Source organism: Anomaloglossus baeobatrachus, chromosome 2, assembly GCF_048569485.1.
Source record: "Anomaloglossus baeobatrachus isolate aAnoBae1 chromosome 2, aAnoBae1.hap1, whole genome shotgun sequence".
Taxonomy (NCBI): Eukaryota; Metazoa; Chordata; class Amphibia; order Anura; family Aromobatidae; genus Anomaloglossus; species Anomaloglossus baeobatrachus.
The window spans coordinates 787,643,108-787,664,212 of NC_134354.1; the positions used below are offsets into that span (position 1 = coordinate 787,643,108).

At 42.9% G+C, this 21,105-nt stretch overlaps 1 long non-coding RNA gene across 1 annotated transcript; it reads right to left on the reverse strand.

The window, feature by feature from the left end:
- Window positions 1-884: 884 nt before the first annotated feature.
- Window positions 885-12,178, reverse strand: LOC142290755 (uncharacterized). Its single transcript, XR_012750380.1, has 3 exons — window positions 11,903-12,178; window positions 1,154-1,268; window positions 885-952 (listed from the first exon to the last, which is right to left on the reverse strand). It is a non-coding gene; the product is annotated as an uncharacterized LOC142290755 (long non-coding RNA).
- Window positions 12,179-21,105: the final 8,927 nt, after the last annotated feature.

A 21,105-nucleotide genomic window follows, 5' to 3' on the forward strand; every position in this document is an offset into this window, starting at 1 on the left:
ACTGTATAAGGACGGACCCTCAGGCTGGGTGTATAAGGGGGGCTCCAGCACTGACTGTATAAGGACGGACCCCCAGGCTGGATGTATAAGGGGGGCTCCAGCTCTGACTGTATAAGGACGGACCCCCAGGCTGGATGAATAAGGGGGGCTCCAGCACTGACTGTATAAGGACGGACCCCCAGGCTGGATGTATAAGGGACGCTCCAGCACTGACTGTATAAGGACGGACCCCCAGGCTGGATGTATAAGGGACGCTCCAGCACTGACTGTATAAGGACGGACCCCCAGGCTGGATGTATAAGGGGGGCTCCAGCACTGACTGTATAAGGACAGACCCCCAGGCTGGGTGTATAAGGGAGTCTCCAGCACTGATTGTATAAGGACGGACCCCCAGGCTGGATGTATAAGGGGGGCTCCAGCACTGACTGTATAAGGACAGACCCCCAGGCTGGGTGTATAAGGGAGTCTCCAGCACTGATTGTATATGGACGGACCCCCAGGCTGGATGTATAAGGGGGGCTCCAGCACTGACTGTATAAGGACGGACCCCCAGGCTGGATGTATAAGGGGGGCTCCAGCACTGACTGTATAAGGACGGACCCCCAGGCTGGGTGTATAAGGGGGGCTCCAGCACTGACTGTATAAGGACGGACCCCCAGGCTGGATGTATAAGGGGGCTCCAGCACTGACTGTATACGGACAGACCCCAGACTGGTTGCACTTGCTCGCCCTCTTGTGGTTGTTTGCGGGTACTACACACACTCTGCTCTGTGTATTGATGCTCGTTATAATAAGACAATGCTGGGAGTTGTTGTTGTTTATTGTTTATTTCTCATTGTTCTTCGGTCGCTTTCTTTATTCTTTTTCTTCTTTTCTTGCGACTTTCACGATCTTCTTCGTCTTCTCAATTCTCCGTCATCAGAAGCCGCCAAAGCCATTTGGGACGCAACATCTGCAGAAACATAAAGGGAAGGCGTCACCCGGGATCGGAGGGGTCACGCGTGGGGTGGAAACAGTCAGCATGATGGAGGAGGGGAGATATTGTGCCTCAGGGACATAATACAGGGGGCAGCCTCTTATGGGGGCTCAGTAATAGGGTAACTATGGTGATAATAGGGGGTCACTATTTGTGAGGAGGGGGTTTGTTACTTACAGAAATCCCTCTGCGCATTCTTTTTGTCCAACCGAAGACTCGCGAGCAAAGCACGCCAGCCGGCAGAACCCCAGGAAGCTGTCACACCCCCAGACGGGAGGCACGGCGCCCCCACCTGCAGAGGGGAGACACTGCATATAACAGCCGAAAACCTGCAGAGGGGACACACTGCATATAACAGCCGAAAACCTGCAGAGGGGAGACACTGCATATGACAGCCGAAAACCTGCAGAGGAGAGACACTGCATATAACAGCCGAAAACCTGCAGAGAGGAGACACTGCATATAACAGCCGAAAACCTGCAGAGGGGAGACACTGCATATAACAGCCGAAAACCTGCAAAGGGGAGACACTGCATATAACAGCCGAAAACCTGCAAAGGGGAGACACTGCATATAACAGCCGAAAACCTGCAGAGGGGAGACACTGCATATAACAGCCGAAAACCTGCAGAGAGGAGACACTGCATATAACAGCCGAAAACCTGCAGAGGGGAGACACTGCATATAACAGCCGAAAACCTGCAGAGGGGAGACACTGCATATAACAGCCCAAAACCTGCAGAGGGGAGACACTGCATATAACAGCCGAAAACCTGCAGAGGGGAGACACTGCATATAACAGCCGAAAACCTGCAGAGGGGAGACACTGCATATAACAGCCGAAAACCTGCAGAGGGGAGACACTGCATATAACAGCCGAAAACCTGCAGAGGGGAGACACTGCATATAACAGCCGAAAACCTGCAAAGGGGAGACACTGCATATAACAGCCGAAAACCTGCAGAGGGGAGACACTGCATATAACAGCCGAAAACCTGCAGAGGGGAGACACTGCATATAACAGCCGAAAACCTGCAGAGGGGAGACACTGCATATAACAGCCGAAAACCTGCAGAGAGGAGACACTGCATATAACAGCCGAAAACCTGCAGAGAGGAGACACTGCATATAACAGCCGAAAACCTGCAGAGAGGAGACACTGCATATAACAGCCGAAAACCTGCGAGACACTGCATATAACAGCCGAAAACCTGCAGAGAGGAGACACTGCATATAACAGCCGAAAACCTGCAGAGAGGAGACACTGCATATAACAGCCGAAAACCTGCAGAGGGGAGACACTGCATATAACAGCCGAAAACCTGCAGAGAGGAGACACTGCATATAACAGCCGAAAACCTGCAGAGGGGAGACACTGCATATAACAGCCGAAAACCTGCAGAGGGGAGACACTGCATATAACAGCCGAAATCCTGCAGAGAGGAGACACTGCATATAACAGCCGAAAACCTGCAGAGGGGAGACACTGCATATAACAGCCGAAAACCTGCAGAGGGGAGACACTGCATATAACAGCCGAAATCCTGCAGAGAGGAGACACTGCATATAACAGCCGAAAACCTGCAGAGGGGAGACACTGCATATAACAGCCGAAAACCTGCAGAGGGGAGACACTGCATATAACAGCCGAAATCCTGCAGAGAGGAGACACTGCATATAACAGCCGAAAACCTGCAGAGGGGAGACACTGCATATAACAGCCGAAAACCTGCAGAGGGGAGACACTGCATATAACAGCCGAAATCCTGCAGAGAGGAGACACTGCATATAACAGCCGAAAACCTGCAGAGGGGAGACACTGCATATAACAGCCACAAACCTGCAGAGGGGAGACACTGCATATAACAGCCGAAATCCTGCAGAGAGGAGACACTGCATATAACAGCCGAAAACCTGCAGAGGGGAGACACTGCATATAACAGCCGAAAACCTGCAGAGGGGAGACACTGCATATAACAGCCGAAATCCTGCAGAGAGGAGACACTGCATATAACAGCCGAAAACCTGCAGAGGGGAGACACTGCATATAACAGCCGAAAACCTGCAGAGGGGAGACACTGCATATAACAGCCGAAATCCTGCAGAGAGGAGACACTGCATATAACAGCCGAAAACCTGCAGAGGGGAGACACTGCATATAACAGCCGAAAACCTGCAGAGGGGAGACACTGCATATAACAGCCGAAAACCTGCAGAGGGGAGACACTGCATATAACAGCCGAAAACCTGCAGAGGGGAGACACTGCATATAACAGCCAAAATCCTGCAGAGGGGAGACACTGCATATAACAGCCGAAAACCTGCAGAGGGGAGACACTGCATATAACAGCCGAAAACCTGCAGAGGGGAGACACTGCATATAACAGCCGAAAACCTGCAGAGGGGAGACACTGCATATAACAGCCGAAAACCTGCAGAGGGGAGACACTGCATATAACAGCCGAAAACCTGCAGAGGGGAGACACTGCATATAACAGCCGAAAACCTGCAGAGGGGAGACACTGCATTTAACAGCCGAAAACCTGCAGAGGGGAGACACTGCATATAACAGCCGAAAACCTGCAGAGGGGAGACACTGCATATAACAGCCGAAAACCTGCAGAGGGGAGACACTGCATATAACAGCCGAAAACCTGCAGAGGAGACACTGCATATAACAGCCGAAAACCTGCAGAGGAGAGACACTGCATATAACAGCCGAAAACCTGCAGAGGGGAGACACTGCATATAACAGCCGAAAACCTGCAGAGGGGAGACACTGCATATAACAGCCGAAAACCTGCAGAGGGGAGACACTGCATATAACAGCCGAAAACCTGCAGAGGGGAGACACTGCATATAACAGCCGAAAACCTGCAGAGGGGAGACACTGCATATAACAGCCGAAAACCTGCAGAGAGGAGACACTGCATATAACAGCCGAAAACCTGCAGAGGGGAGACACTGCATATAACAGCCGAAAACCTGCAGAGGGGAGACACTGCATATAACAACCGAAAACCTGCAGAGGGGAGACACTGCATATAACAGCCGAAAACCTGCAGAGGGGAGACACTGCATATAACAGCCGAAAACCTGCAGAGGGGAGACACTGCATATAACAGCCGAAAACCTGCAGAGGGGAGACACTGCATATAACAGCCGAAAACCTGCAGAGGGGAGACACTGCATATAACAGCCGAAAACCTGCAGAGGGGAGACACTGCATATAACAGCCGAAAACCTGCAGAGGGAAGACACTGCATATAACAGCCGAAAACCTGCAGAGGGGAGACACTGCATATAACAGCCGAAAACCTGCAGAGGGGAGACACTGCATATAACAGCCGAAAACCTGCAGAGGGGAGACACTGCATATAACAGCCGAAAACCTGCAGAGGGGAGACACTGCATATAACAGCCGAAAACCTGCAGAGGGGAGACACTGCATATAACAGCCGAAAACCTGCAGAGGGGAGACACTGCATATAACAGCCGAAAACCTGCAGAGGGGAGACACTGCATATAACAGCCGAAAACCTGCAGAGGGGAGACACTGCATATAACAGCCGAAAACCTGCAGAGGGGAGACACTGCATATAACAGCCGAAAACCTGCAGAGGGGAGACACTGCATATAACAGCCGAAAACCTGCAGAGAGGAGACACTGCATATAACAGCCGAAAACCTGCAGAGGGGAGACACTGCATATAACAGCCGAAAACCTGCAGAGAGGAGACACTGCATATAACAGCCGAAAACCTGCAGAGGGGAGACACTGCATATAACAGCCGAAAACCTGCAGAGAGGAGACACTGCATATAACAGCCGAAAACCTGCAGAGAGGAGACACTGCATATAACAGCCGAAAACCTGCGAGACACTGCATATAACAGCCGAAAACCTGCAGAGAGGAGACACTGCATATAACAGCCGAAAACCTGCAGAGAGGAGACACTGCATATAACAGCCGAAAACCTGCAGAGGGGAGACACTGCATATAACAACCGAAAACCTGCAGAGAGGAGACACTGCATATAACAGCCGAAAACCTGCAGAGGAGAGACACTGCATATAACAGCCGAAAACCTGCAGAGGGGAGACACTGCATATAACAGCCGAAAACCTGCAGAGGGGAGACACTGCATATAACAGCCGAAAACCTGCAGAGGGGAGACACTGCATATAACAGCCGAAAACCTGCAGAGGGGAGACACTGCATATAACAGCCGAAAACCTGCAGAGGGGAGACACTGCATATAACAGCCAAAAACCTGCAGAGGGGAGACACTGCATATAACAGCCAAAAACCTGCAGAGGGGAGACACTGCATATAACAGCCGAAAACCTGCAGAGGGGAGACTGCATATAACAGCCGAAAACCTGCCGAGGGGAGACACTGCATATAACAGCCGAAAACCTGCCGAGGGGAGACACTGCATATAACAGCCGAAAACCTGCGAGACACTGCATATAACAGCCGAAAACCTGCAGAGGGGAGACACTGCATATAACAGCCGAAAACCTGCAGAGAGGAGACACTGCATATAACAGCCGAAAACCTGCAGAGGGGAGACACTGCATATAACAGCCGAAAACCTGCAGAGGGGAGACACTGCATATAACAGCCGAAAACCAGCCGAGGGGAGACACTGCATATAACAGCCGAAAACCTGCAGAGGGGAGACACTGCAAATAAGAGCCGAAAACCTGCAGAGGAGACACTGCATATAACAACCGAAAACCTGCAGAGAGGAGACACTGCATATAACAGCCGAAAACCTGCAGAGCGGAGACACTGCATATAACAGCCGAAAACCTGCAGAGGGGAGACACTGCATATAACAGCCGAAAACCTGCAGAGGGGAGACACTGCATATAACAGCCGAAAACCTGCAGAGCGGAGACACTGCATATAACAGCCGAAAACCTGCAGAGGGGAGACACTGCATATAACAGCCGAAAACCTGCAGAGGGGAGACACTGCATATAACAGCCGAAAACCTGCAGAGGGGAGACACTGCATATAACAGCCGAAAACCAGCCGAGGGGAGACACTGCATATAACAGCCGAAAACCTGCAGAGGGGAGACACTGCATATAACAGCCGAAAACCTGCAGAGAGGAGACACTGCATATAACAGCCGAAATCCTGCAGAGGGGAGACACTGCATATAACAGCCGAAAACCTGCCGGGGAGAGACACTGCATATAACAACCGAAAACCTGCAGAGGGGAGACACTGCATATAACACCCAAAAACCTGCAGAGAGGAGACACTGCATATAACAGCCGAAATCCTGCCGAGGGGAGACACTGCATATAACAACCGAAAACCTGCAGAGGGGAGACACTGCATATAACAGCCGAAAACCTGCAGAGAGGAAACACTGCATATAACAGCCGAAAACCTGCAGAGGGGAGACACTGCATATAACAGCCGAAAACCTGCAGAGGGGAGACACTGCATATAACAGCCGAAAACCTGCAGAGGGGAGACACTGCATATAACAGCCGAAAACCAGCCGAGGGGAGACACTGCATATAACAGCCGAAAACCTGCAGAGAGGAGACACTGCATATAACAGCCGAAAACCTGCAGAGGGGAGACACTGCATATAACAGCCGAAAACCTGCAGAGAGGAGACACTGCATATAACAACCGAAAACCTGCAGAGGGGAGACACTGCATATAACAGCCGAAAACCTGCAGAGAGGAGACACTGCATATAACAGCCGAAATCCTGCAGAGGGGAGACACTGCATATAACAGCCGAAAACCTGCCGGGGAGAGACACTGCATATAACAACCGAAAACCTGCAGAGGGGAGACACTGCATATAACAGCCGAAAACCTGCAGAGAGGGGACACTGCATATAACAGCCGAAATCCTGCAGAGGGGAGACACTGCATATAACAGCCGAAAACCTGCCGAGGAGAGACACTGCATATAACAACCGAAAACCTGCAGAGGGGAGACACTGCATATAACAGCCGAAAACCTGCCGAGGGGAGACACTGCATATAACAGCCGAAAACCTGCAGAGGGGAGACACTGCATATAACAGCCGAAAATCTGCAGAGAGGAGACACTGCATATAACAGCCGAAAACCTGCAGAGGGGAGACACTGCATATAACAACTGAAAACCTGCAGAGGGGAGACACTGCATATAACAGCCGAAAACCTGCCGAGGGGAGACACTGCATATAACAGCCAAAAACCTGCAGAGGGGAGACACTGCATATAACAGCCGAAAACCTGCCGAGGGGAGACACTGCATATAACAGCCGAAAACCTGCAGAGGGGAGACACTGCATATAACAGCCGAAAACCTGCAGAGAGGAGACACTGCATATAACAGCCGAAAACCTGCCGAGGGGAGACACTGCATATAACAACCAAAAACCTGCAGAGGGGAGACACTGCATATAACAGCCGAAAACCTGCCGAGGAGAGACACTGCATATAACAACCGAAAACCTGCAGAGGGGAGACACTGCATATAACAGCCGAAAACCTGCCGAGGGGAGACACTGCATATAACAGCCGAAAACCTGCAGAGGGGAGACACTGCATATAACAGCCGAAAACCTGCCGAGGGGAGACACTGCATATAACAACCGAAAACCTGCAGAGGGGAGACACTGCATATAACAGCCGAAAACCTGCCGAGGAGAGACACTGCATATAACAACCGAAAACCTGCCGAGGGGAGACACTGCATATAACAGCCGAAAACCTGCCGAGGGGAGACACTGCATATAACAATTGAAAACCTGCAGATTGGAGACACTGCATATAACAGCCGAAAACCTGCAGAGGGGAGACACTGCATATAACAGCCGAAAACCTGCCGAGGGGAGACACTGCATATAACAACCGAAAACCTGCAGAGGGGAGACACTGCATATAACAGCCGAAAACCTGCAGAGGGGAGACACTGCATATAACAGCCGAAAACCTGCAGAGGGGAGACACTGCATATAACAGCCGAAAACCTGCAGAGAGGAGACACTGCATATAACAACCGAAAACCTGCAGAGGGGAGACACTGCATATAACAGCCGAAAACCTGCAGAGGGGAGACACTGCATATAACAGCCGAAAACCTGCAGAGGGGAAACACTGCATATAACAGCCGAAAACCTGCAGAGGGGAGACACTGCATATAACAGCCGAAAACCTGCAGAGGGGAGACACTGCATATAACAACCGAAAACCTGCAGAGGGGAGACACTGCATATAACAGCCGAAAACCTGCAGAGGGGAGACACTGCATATAACAACCGAAAACCTGCAGAGGGGAGACACTGCATTTAACAGCCGAAAACCTGCAGAGGGGAGACACTGCATATAACAGCCGAAAACCTGCCGAGGGGAGACACTGCATATAACAACCGAAAACCTGCAGAGGGGAGACACTGCATATAACAGCCGAAAACCTGCAGAGGGGAGACACTGCATATAACAGCCGAAAACCTGCAGAGGAGAGACACTGCATATAACAGCCGAAAACCTGCAGAGGAGAGACACTGCATATAACAGCCGAAAACCTGCAGAGGGGAGACACTGCATATAACAGCCGAAAACCTGCCGAGGGGAGACACTGCATATAACAAACAAAACCTGCAGAGGGGAGACACTGCATATAACAGCCGAAAACCTGCAGTGGGGAGACACTGCATATAACAGCCGAAAACCTGCAGAGGGGAGACACTGCATATAACAGCCGAAAACCTGCAGAGGGGAGACACTGCATATAACAGCTGAAAACCTGCCGAGGGGAGGCACTGCATATAACAGCCGAAAACCAGCCGAGGGGAGACACTGCATATAACAGCCAAAAACCTGCAGAGGGGAGACACTGCATATAACAGCCGAAAATCTGCCGAGGAGAGACACTGCATATAACAGCCGAAAACCTGCAGAGGGGAGACACTGCATATAACAGCCGAAAACCTGCAGAGGGGAGACACTGCATATAACAGCCGAAAACCTGCAGAGGGAAGACACTGCATATAACAGCCGAAAACCTGCCGAGGGGAGACCCTGCATATAACAGCTGAAAACCTGCAGAGGGGAGACACTGCATATAACAGCCGAAAACCTGCAGAGGAGAGACACTGCATATAACAGCCGAAAACCTGCAGAGGGGAGACACTGCATATAACAGCCGAAAACCTGCAGAGGGGAGACACTGCATATAACAGCCGAAAACCTGCAGAGGGGAGACACTGCATATAACAGCTGAAAACCTGCCGAGGGGAGACACTGCATATAACAACCGAAAACCTGCAGAGGAGACACTGCATATAACAGCCGAAAACCTGCAGAGGAGAGACACTGCATATAACAGCCGAAAACCTGCAGAGGGGAGACACTGCATATAACAGCCGAAAACCTGCAGAGGAGAGACACTGCATATAACAGCCGAAATCCTGCCGAGGGGAGACACTGCATATAACAACCGAAAACCTGCAGAGGAGACACTGCATATAACAGCCGAAATCCTGCCGAGGGGAGACACTGCATATAACAGCCGAAAACCTGCAGAGAGGAGACACTGCATATAACAGCCGAAATCCTGCCGAGGGGAGACACTGCATATAACAACCGAAAACCTGCAGAGGGGAGACACTGCATATAACAGCCGAAAACCTGCAGAGGAGAGACACTGCATATAACAGCCGAAAACCTGCAGAGGGGAGACACTGCATATAACAGCCGAAAACCTGCAGAGGGGAGACACTGCATATAACAGCCGAAATCCTGCCGAGGGGAGACACTGCATATAACAACCGAAAACCTGCAGAGGGGAGACACTGCATATAACAGCCGAAAACCTGCAGAGGAGAGACACTGCATATAACAGCCGAAAACCTGCAGAGGGGAGACACTGCATATAACAGCCGAAAACCTGCAGAGGGGAGACACTGCATATAACAGCCGAAAACCTGCAGCTCGAGATATACAGCAGCAAGTCCTCCGGCTGCCAGCAGATGGCGATACAGGATGGACTAGGAAAAGCATCACTAGTTACCAGTACTGAGCACCCGAGCATGGTACTGCCCGCTCATCACTAGTTACCAGTACTGAGCCCCCGAGCATGGTAGTGCCCACTCATCACTAGTTACCAGTACTGAGCACCCGAGCATGGTAGTGCCCGCTCATCACTAGTTACCAGTACTGAGAACCTGAGCATGGTAGTGCCCGCTCATCACTAGTTACCAGTACTGAGCACCCGAGCATGGTAGTGCCCGCTCATCACTAGTTACGAGTACTGAGCACCCGAGCATGGTAGTGCCCGCTCATCACTAGATACCAGTACAGAGCACCCGAGCATGGTAGTGCCCGCTCATCACTAGTTACCAGTACTGAGAACCTGAGCATGGTAGTGCCCGCTCATCACTAGTTACGAGTACTGAGCACCCGAGCATGGTAGTGCCCGCTCATCACTAGTTACCAGTACTGAGCATCCGAGCATGGTAGTGTCCGCTCATCACTAGTTACCAGTACTGAGCACCTGAGCATGGTAGTGCCCGCTCATCACTAGTTACCAGTACAGAGCACCCGAGCATGGTAGTGCCCGCTCATCACTAGTTACGAGTACTGAGCACCCGAGCATGGTAGTGTCCGCTCATCACTACTTACCAGTACTGAGCACCTGAGCATGGTAGTGCCCGCTCATCACTAGTTACAAGTACTGAGCACCTGAGCATGGTAGTGCCCGCTCATCACTAGTTACCAATACTGAGCACCCGAGCATGGTAGTGCTCGCTCATCACTAGTTACCAGTAGTGAGCCCCCGAGCATGGTAGTGCCCGCTCATCACTAGTTACCAGTACTGAGCACCCGAGCATGGTAGTGCCCGCTCATCACTAGTTACCAGTACTGAGCACCCGAGCATGGTAGTGCCCGCTCATCACTAGTTACCAGTACTGAGCACCCGAGCATGGTAGTGCTCGCTCATCACTAGTTACCAGTAGTGAGCACCTGAGCATGGTAGTGTCCGCTCATCACTAGTTACCAGTACTGAGAACCTGAGCATGGTAGTTCCCGTTCATCACTAGTTACCAGTACTGAGCACCCGAGCATGGTAGTGCCCGCTCATCACTAGCTACCAGTACTGAGCACCTGAGCATGGTAGTGCCCGCTCATCACTAGTTATGAGTACAGAGCACCTGAGCATGGTAGTGCCCGCTCATCACTAGTTATGAGTACAGAGCACCTGAGCATGGTAGTGCCCGCTCATCACTAGTTACCAGTACTGAGCACCTGAGCATGGTAGTGCCCGCTCATCACTAGTTATGAGTACAGAGCACCTGAGCATGGTAGTGCTCGCTCATCACTAGTTACCAGTACTGAGCACCCGAGCATGGTAGTGCCCGCTCATCACTAGTTACCAGTACTGAGCACCCGAGCATGGTAGTGCTCGCTCATCACTAGTTACCAGTACTGAGCACCTGAGCATGGTAGTGCCCGCTCATCACTAGTTATGAGTACAGAGCACCCGAGCATGGTAGTGCCCGCTCATCACTAGTTACCAGTACTGAGCACCCGAGCATGGTAGTGCTCACTCATCACTAGTTACCAGTACTGAGCACCCGAGCATGGTAGTGCTCGCTCATCACTAGTTACCAGTACTGAGCACCTGAGCATGGTAGTGCCCGCTCATCACTAGTTATGAGTACAGAGCACCCGAGCATGGTAGTGCCCGCTCATCACTAGTTACCAGTACTGAGCACCCGAGCATGGTAGTGCCCGCTCATCACTAGTTACCAGTACTGAGCACCCGAGCATGGTAGTGCCCGCTCATCACTAGTTACCAGTACTGAGCACCCGAGCATGGTAGTGCCCGCTCATCACTAGTTACCAGTACTGAAATGATAGAAGTGATGGCTCCATACGTTGCTGACACTTACTGGGGCTCCAGGAGGCAGCGACGATGAGGAGGAAGCAGAGGCTGAGGCGACTCATTGTGGTACAGTCCTTCTCCGTAATATTGATCTATTCCCATCACTCGGTTTATAAAGTTCGGTAATCACAAAGAGGCTGAGCCGCATCACTCACAGCGGCTCAGACCCTCCCAAATACAGAGGGACCCTCAACAAGGGTGAAATCCCCCAAATCACATTATCCAGAGAGTAACTTCATTACAGGACGATGCGTGGATCATGAGACGCAAACAAGAAGGAACCGAAGTCTCACATCCCGAGGACGCAGACAATGGCCTCCACAAGAAGAGCGAGGCCGAGGACCACGGGACTGGAGCAACGTCACCGACTAATGGGAGCAACGTGACCGCCTGACCACAAGACCCCTGCACACCGCGGCAGAGCGCAGACCCCAAATATGGCTCTATATCACTGCTGCTCTACAGGGGGCAGTATTATAGTAGTTATATTCTTGTATATAGGGGGCAGTATTATAGTAGTTATATTCTTGTATATAGGAGCAGTATTATAGTAGTTATATTCTTGTATATAGGAGCAGTATTATAGTAGTTATATTCTTGTACATAGGGGCAGTATTATAGTAGTTATATTCTTGTACATAGGGGCAGTATTATAGTAGTTATATTCTTGTATATAGGGGGCAGTATTATAGTAGTTATATTCTTGTATATAGGGGGCAGTATTATAGTAGTTATATTCTTGTATATAGGAGCAGTATTATAGTAGTTATATTCTTGTATATAGGAGCAGTATTATAGTAGTTATATTCTTGTACATAGGGGCAGTATTATAGTAGTTATATTCTTGTACATAGGGGCAGTATTATAGTAGTTATATTCTTGTATATAGGAGCAGTATTATAGTACTTATATTCTTGTACATAGGTGCAGTATTATAGTAGTTATATTCTTGTACATTGGAGCAGTATTATAGTAGTTATATTCTTGTACATAGGAGCAGTATTATAGTAGTTATATTCTTGTACATAGGGGGCAGTATTATAGTAGTTATATTCTTGTACATAGGGGAAGTATTATAGTAGTTATATTCTTGTACATAGGGGCAGTATTATAGTAGTTATATTCTTGTACATAGGGGCAGTATTATAGTAGTTATATTCTTGTACATAGGGGCAGTATTATAGTAGTTATATTCTTGTACATAGGAGCAGTATTATAGTAGTTATATTCTTGTACATAGGAGCAGTATTATAGTAGTTATATTCTTATACATAGGGAGCAGTATTATAGTAGGTATATTCTTGTATATAGGGGGCAGTATTATAGTAGTTATATTCTTATACATAGGGAGCAGTATTATAATAGGTATATTCTTGTATATAGGGGGCAGTATTATAGTAGTTATATTCTTGTACATAGGGGCAGTATTATAGTAGTTATATTCTTATACATAGGGAGCAGTATTATAGTAGGTATATTCTTGTATATAGGGGGCAGTATTATAGTAGGTATATTCTTATACATAAGAAGCAGTATTATAGTAGGTATATTCTTGTATATAGGGGGCAGTATTATAGTAGTTATATTCTTATACATAGGGAGCAGTATTATAGTAGGTATATTCTTGTATATAGGGGGCAGTATTATAGTAGTTATATTCTTGTACATAGGGGCAGTATTATAGTCGTTATATTCTTGTACATAGGGGCAGTATTATAGTAGTTATATTCTTATACATAGGGAGCAGTATTATAGTAGGTATATTCTTGTATATAGGGGCAGTATTATAGTAGTTATATTCTTATACATAGGGAGCAGTATTATAGTAGGTATATTCTTGTATATAGGGGGCAGTATTATAGTAGTTATATTCTTGTATATAGGGGGCAGTATTATAGTAGTTATATTCTTGTACATAGGGGCAGTATTATAGTCGTTATATTCTTGTATATAGAGGGCAAAATTATAGTAGTTATATTCTTGTACATAGGGGCAGTATTATAGTCGTTATATTCTTGTACATAGGGGCAGTATTATAGTAGTTATATTCTTATACATAGGAGCAGTATTATAGTAGTTATATTCTTGTACATAGGGGGCAGTATTATAGTAGTTATATTCTTGTACATAGGGGCAGTATTATAGTAGTTATATTCTTGTACATAGGGGCAGTATTATAGTAGTTATATTCTTGTACATAGGGGGCAGTATTATACTAGTTATATTCTTGGACATAGGGGCAGTATTATAGTAGTTATATTCTTGTACATAGGGCAGTATTATAGTAGTTATATTCTTGTACATAGGGGCAGTATTATAGTAGTTATATTCTTGTACATAGGAGCAGTATTATAGTAGTTATATTCTTGTACATAGGAGCAGTATTATAGTAGTTATATTCTTGTACATAGGGGCAGTATTATAGTAGTTATATTCTTGTACATAGGGGGCAGTATTATACTAGTTATATTCTTGTACATAGGAGCAGTATTATAGTAGTTATATTCTTGTACATAGGCGCAGTATTATAGTAGTTATATTCTTGTACATAGGGGCAGTATTATAGTAGTTATATTCTTGTTCATAGGAGCAGTATTATAGTGGTTATATTCTTGTACATAGGGGGCAGTATTATAGTAGTTTATATTCTTGTATATAGGGCACTATAATAGTAGTTATATTCTTGTACATAGGGGCAGTATTATAGTAGTTATATTCTTGTACATAGGGGCAGTATTATAGTAGTTATATTCTTGTATATAGGGGCAGTATTATAGTAGTTATATTCTTGTATTTAGGGGTAGTATTATAGTAGTTATATTCTTGTACATAGGGGGCAGTATTATAGTAGTTATATTATTGTACATAGGGCAGTATTATAGTAGTTATATTCTTGTACATAGGGGCAGTATTATAGTAGTTATATTCTTGTATATAGGGGCAGTATTATAGTAGTTATATTCTTGTATAAGGGGGGCAGTATTATAGTAGTTATATTTGTACATAGGGGCAGTATTATAGTAGTTATATTTGTACATAGGGGTAGTATTATAGTAGTTATATTCTTGTACATAGAGGCAGTATTATAGTAGTTATATTCTTGTATATAGAGGCAGTATTATAGTAGATATATTTTTGTACATAAGGGGCAGTATTATAGTAGTTATATTCTTGTACATAGGGGCAGTATTATAGTAGTTATATTCTTGTATATAGGGGGCAGTATTATAGTAGTTATATTCTTGTATATAGGGGGCAGTATTATAGTAGTTATATTTGTACATAGGGGCAGTATTATAGTAGTTATATTTGTACATAAGGGTAGTATTATAGTAGTTATATTCTTGTACATAGGGACAGTATTATAGTAGATATATTCTTGTACATAGGGACAGTATTATAGTAGATATATTCTTGTACATAGGGACAGTATTATAGTAGATATATTCTTGTACATAGAAGCAGTGTTATAGTAGTTATATTCTTGTACATAGGGGCAGTATTATAGTAGTTATATTCTTGTACATAGGGGGCAGTATTATAGTAGTTATATTCTTGTACATAGGGACAGTATTATAGTAGATATATTCTTGTACATAGGGACAGTATTATAGTAGATATATTCTTGTACATAGGGACAGTATTATAGTAGATATATTCTTGTACATAGAAGCAGTGTTATAGTAGTTATATTCTTGTACATAGGGGCAGTATTATAGTAGTTATATTCTTGTACATAGGGGGCAGTATTATAGTAGTTATATTCTTGCACATAGGGACAGTATTATAGTAGATATATTCTTGTACATAGGGACAGTATTATAGTAGATATATCTTGTACAAGGGGCAGTATTATAGTAGTTATATTCTTGTACATAGGGGGCAGTATTATAGTAGTTATATTCTTGTACATAGGGACAGTATTATAGTAGATATATTCTTGTATATAGGGGGCAGTATTATAGTAGTTATATTCTTGTACATAGGGGCAGTATTATAGCAGTTATATTCTTGTACATAGGGGCAGTATTATAGCAGTTATATTCTTGTACATAGGGGCAGTATTATAGCAGTTATATTCTTGTACATAGCGGCAGTATTATAGTAGTTATATTCCTGTACATAGGGAGTATTATAGTAGTTATATTCTTGTATATAGAGGCAGTATTATAGTAGTTATATTCTTGTACATAGGGGCAGTATTACATAGGGGGCAGTATTATAGTAGTTATATTCTTGTACATAGGGACAGTATTATAGTAGTTATATTCTTGTACATAGGGGCAGTATTATAGCAGTTATATTCTTGTACATAGGGGCAGTATTATAGCAGTTATATTCTTGTACATAGCGGCAGTATTATAGTAGTTATATTCCTTTACATAGGGGCAGTATTATAGTAGTTATATTCTTGTACATAGGGGCAGTATTATAGTAGTTATATTCTTGTACATAGGGGCAGTATTATAGTAGTTATATTCTTGTACATAGGGGCAGTATTATAGTAGTTATATTCTTGTACATAGGGGCAGTATTATAGCAGTTATATTCTTGTACATAGGGGCAGTATTATAGTAGTTATATTCTTGTACATAGGAGCAGTATTATAGTAGTTATATTCTTGTACATAGGGGCAGTATTATAGTAGTTATATTCTTTTACATAGGGGCAGTATTATAGCAGTTATATTCTTGTACATAGGGGCAGTATTATAGTAGTTATATTCTTGTACATAGGAGCAGTATTATAGTAGTTATATTCTTGTACATAGGGGCAGTATTATAGTAGTTATATTCCTGTATATAGGGGCAGTATTATAGTAGTTATATTCCTGTATATAGGAGCAGTATTATAGTAGTTATATTCTTGTACATAGGGGCAGTATTATAGTAGTTATATTCTTGTACATAGGGGCAGTATTATAGTAGTTATATTCTTGTACATAGGGGCAGTATTATAGTAGTTATATTCTTGTACATAGGGGCAGTATTATAGCAGTTATATTCTTGTACATAGCGGCAGTATTATAGTAGTTATATTCTTGTACATAGTGGCAGTATTATAGTAGTTATATTCCTGTACATAGGGGCAGTATTATAGTAGTTATATTCTTGTACATAGGAGCAGTATTATAGTAGTTATTTTCTTGTACATAGGGGGCAGTATTATAGTAGTTATATTCGTGTACATAGGGGCAGTATTATAGTAGTTATATTCTTGTATATAGGGGCAGTATTATAGTAGTTATATTCTTGTACATAGCGGCAGTATTATAGTAGTTATATTCTTGTACATAGGGGCAGAATTATAGTAGTTATATTCTTGTACATAACGGCAGTATTATAGTAGTTATATTCTTGTACATAGGGGCAGTATTATAGTAGTTATATTCTTGTACATAGGAGCAGTATTATAGTAGTTACATTCTTGTACATAGGGGGCAGTATTATAGTAGTTATATTCTTGTATATAGCAGCAGTATTATAGTAGTTATATTCTTGTATATAGGGGGCAGTATTATAGTAGTTATATTCTTGTACATAGGAGCAGTATTATAGTAGTTATATTCTTGTACGTAGGGGCAGTATTATAGTAGTTATATTCTTGTACATAGGAGGCAGTATTATAGTAGTTATATTCTTGTATATAGGTGGTAGTATTATAGTAGTTATATTCTTGTACATAGGGGCAGTATTATAGTAGTTATATTCTTGTACATAGGGGCAGTATTATAGTAGTTATATTCTTGTACATAGGGGCAGTATTATAGTAGTTATATTCTTGTATATAGGGGCAGTATTATAGTAGTTATATTCTTGTACATAGGGGCAGTATTATAGTAGTTATATTCTTATACATAGGGGCAGTATTATAGTAGTTATATTCTTGTATATAGGTGGTAGTATTATAGTAGTTATATTCTTGTACATAGGGGGCAGTATTATAGTAGTTATATACTTGTATATAGGTGGTAGTATTATAGTAGTTATATTCTGTTATATAGGGGGCAGTATTATAGTAGTTATATTCTTGTATATAGGAGCAGTATTATAGTAGTTATATTCTTGTACATAGGGGGCAGTATTATAGTAGTTATATTCTTGTACATAGGGGCAGTATTATAGTAGTTATATTCCTGTACATAGGGGCATTATTATAGTACTTATATTCTTGTACATAGGAGCAGTATTATAGTAGTTATATTCTTGTACATAGGGGCAGTATTATAGTAGTTATATTCTTGTACATAGTAGCAGTGTTATAGTAGTTATATTCTTGTAGATAGGGGCAGTATTATAGTAGTTATATTCCTGTACATAGGGGCAGTATTATAGTAGTTATATTCTTGTACATAGGGGGCAGTATTATAGTAGTTATATTCCTGTACATAGGGGCAGTATTATAGTAGTTATATTCTTGTACATAAGGGCAGTATTATAGTAGTTATATTCTTGTACATAGGAGCAGTGTTATAGTAGTTATATTCTTGTACATAGGGGCAGTATTATAGTAGTTATATTCCTGTACATAGGGGCAGTATAGTAGTTATATTCTTGTACATAGCGGCAGTATTATAGTAGTTATATTCTTGTACATAGGGGCAGTATTATAGTAGTTATATTCTTGTACATAGGGGCAGTATTATAGCAGTTATATTCTTGTACATAGCGGCAGTATTATAGTAGTTATATTCTTGTACATAGCGGCAGTATTATAGTAGTTATATTCCTGTACATAGGGGCAGTATTATAGTAGTTATATTCTTGTACATAGGAGCAGTATTATAGTAGTTATATTCTTGTACATAGGGGGCAGTATTATAGTAGTTATATTCGTGTACATAGGGGCAGTATTATAGTAGTTATATTCTTGTATATAGGGGCAGTATTATAGTAGTTATATTCTTGTACATAGCGGCAGTATTATAGTAGTTATATTCTTGTACATAGGGGCAGAATTATAGTAGTTATATTCTTGTACATAGCGGCAGTATTATAGTAGTTATATTCTTGTACATAGGACCAGAATTATAGTAGTTATATTCTTGTATATAGCAGCAGTATTATAGTAGTTATTTTCTTGTATATAGGGGGCAGTATTATAGTAGTTATATTCTTGTACATAGGAGCAGTATTATAGTAGTTATATTCTTGTACGTAGGGGCAGTATTATAGTAGTTATATTCTTGTACATAGGAGGCAGTATTATAGTAGTTATATTCTTGTATATAGGTGGTAGTATTATAGTAGTTATATTCTTGTACATAGGGGCAGTATTATAGTAGTTATATTCTTGTACATAGGGGCAGTATTATAGTAGTTATATTCTTGTACATAGGGGCAGTATTATAGTAGTTATATTCTTGTATATAGGGGCAGTATTATAGTAGTTATATTCTTGTACATAGGGGCAGTATTATAGTAGTTATATTCTTATACATAGGGGCAGTATTATAGTAGTTATATTCTTGTATATAGGTGGTAGTATTATAGTAGTTATATTCTTGTACATAGGGGGCAGTATTATAGTAGTTATATACTTGTATATAGGTGGTAGTATTATAGTAGTTATATTCTTGTATATAGGGGGCAGTAATTATAGTAGTTATATTCTTGTATATAGGAGCAGTATTATAGTAGTTATATTCTTGTACATAGGGGGTAGTATTATAATAGTTATATTCTTGTACATAGGGGCAGTATTATAGTAGTTATATTCCTGTACATAGGGGCATTATTATAGTACTTATATTCTTGTACATAGGAGCAGTATTATAGTAGTTATATTCTTGTACATAGGGGCAGTATTATAGTAGTTATATTCTTGTACATAGGAGCAGTGTTATAGTAGTTATATCTTGTAGATAGGGGCAGTATTATAGTAGTTATATTCCTGTACATAGGGGCAGTATTATAGTAGTTATATTCTTGTACATAGGGGCAGTATTATAGTAGTTATATTCCTGTACATAGGGGCAGTATTATAGTAGTTATATTCTTGTACATAGGAGCAGTATTATAGTAGTTATATTCTTGTACATAGGGGCAGTATTATAGTACTTATATTCTTGTACATAGGGGGCAGTATTATAGTAGTTATATTCTTGTACATAGGGGCAGTATTATAGTAGTTATATTCTTGTACATAGGAGCAGTGTTATAGTAGTTATATTCTTGTACATAGGGGCAGTATTATAGTAGTTATATTCCTGTACATAGGGGCAGTATAGTAGTTATATTCTTGTACATAGCGGCAGTATTATAGTAGTTATATTCTTGTACATAGCGGCAGTATTATAGTAGTTATATTCTTGTACATAGGGGGCAGTATTATAGTAGTTATATTCTTGTACATAGGGGCAGTATTATAGTAGTTATATTCTTGTACATAGGGGCAGTATTATAGTAGTTATATTCCTGTACATAGGGGCAGTATTATAGTAGTTATATTCTTGTACATAGGGGCAGTATTATAGTAGTTATATTCCTGTACATAGGGGCAGTATTATAGTAGTTATATTCTTGTACATAGGAGCAGTATTATAGTAGTTATATTCTTGTACATAGGGGCAGTATTATAGTACTTATATTCTTGTACATAGGGGGCAGTATTATAGTAGTTATATTCTTGTACATAGGGGCAGTATTATAGTAGTTATATTCTTGTACATAGGAGCAGTGTTATAGTAGTTATATTCTTGTACATAGGGGCAGTATTATAGTAGTTATATTCCTGTACATAGGGGCAGTATTATAGTAGTTATATTCTTGTACATAGCGGCAGTATTATAGTAGTTATATTCTTGTACATAGCGGCAGTATTATAGTAGTTATATTCTTGTACATAGGGGGCAGTATTATAGTAGTTATATTCTTGTACATAGGGGCAGTATTATAGTAGTTATATTCTTGTACATAGGGGGCAGTATTATAGTAGTTATATTCTTGTACATAGGGGCAGTATTATAGTAGTTATATTCTTGTACATAGGAGCAGTATTATATTTAGTTATTGTTTACCTTTGTGAGTGTTGTATATTTTCTTCCTCTGAATTTCCCTTCTTGTAGTACAGTACATTGCTCAGCAGGGGGCGGCACTGAGTTTTAGCAGCCTATGTGTATTGCATTCTTTATAATAGGCATTGTTAGTGCAGTATCTTTATGTCTCTTGTGCAGTCGCAGATTTGAATCATTTTTTTAAGGATTTGTCC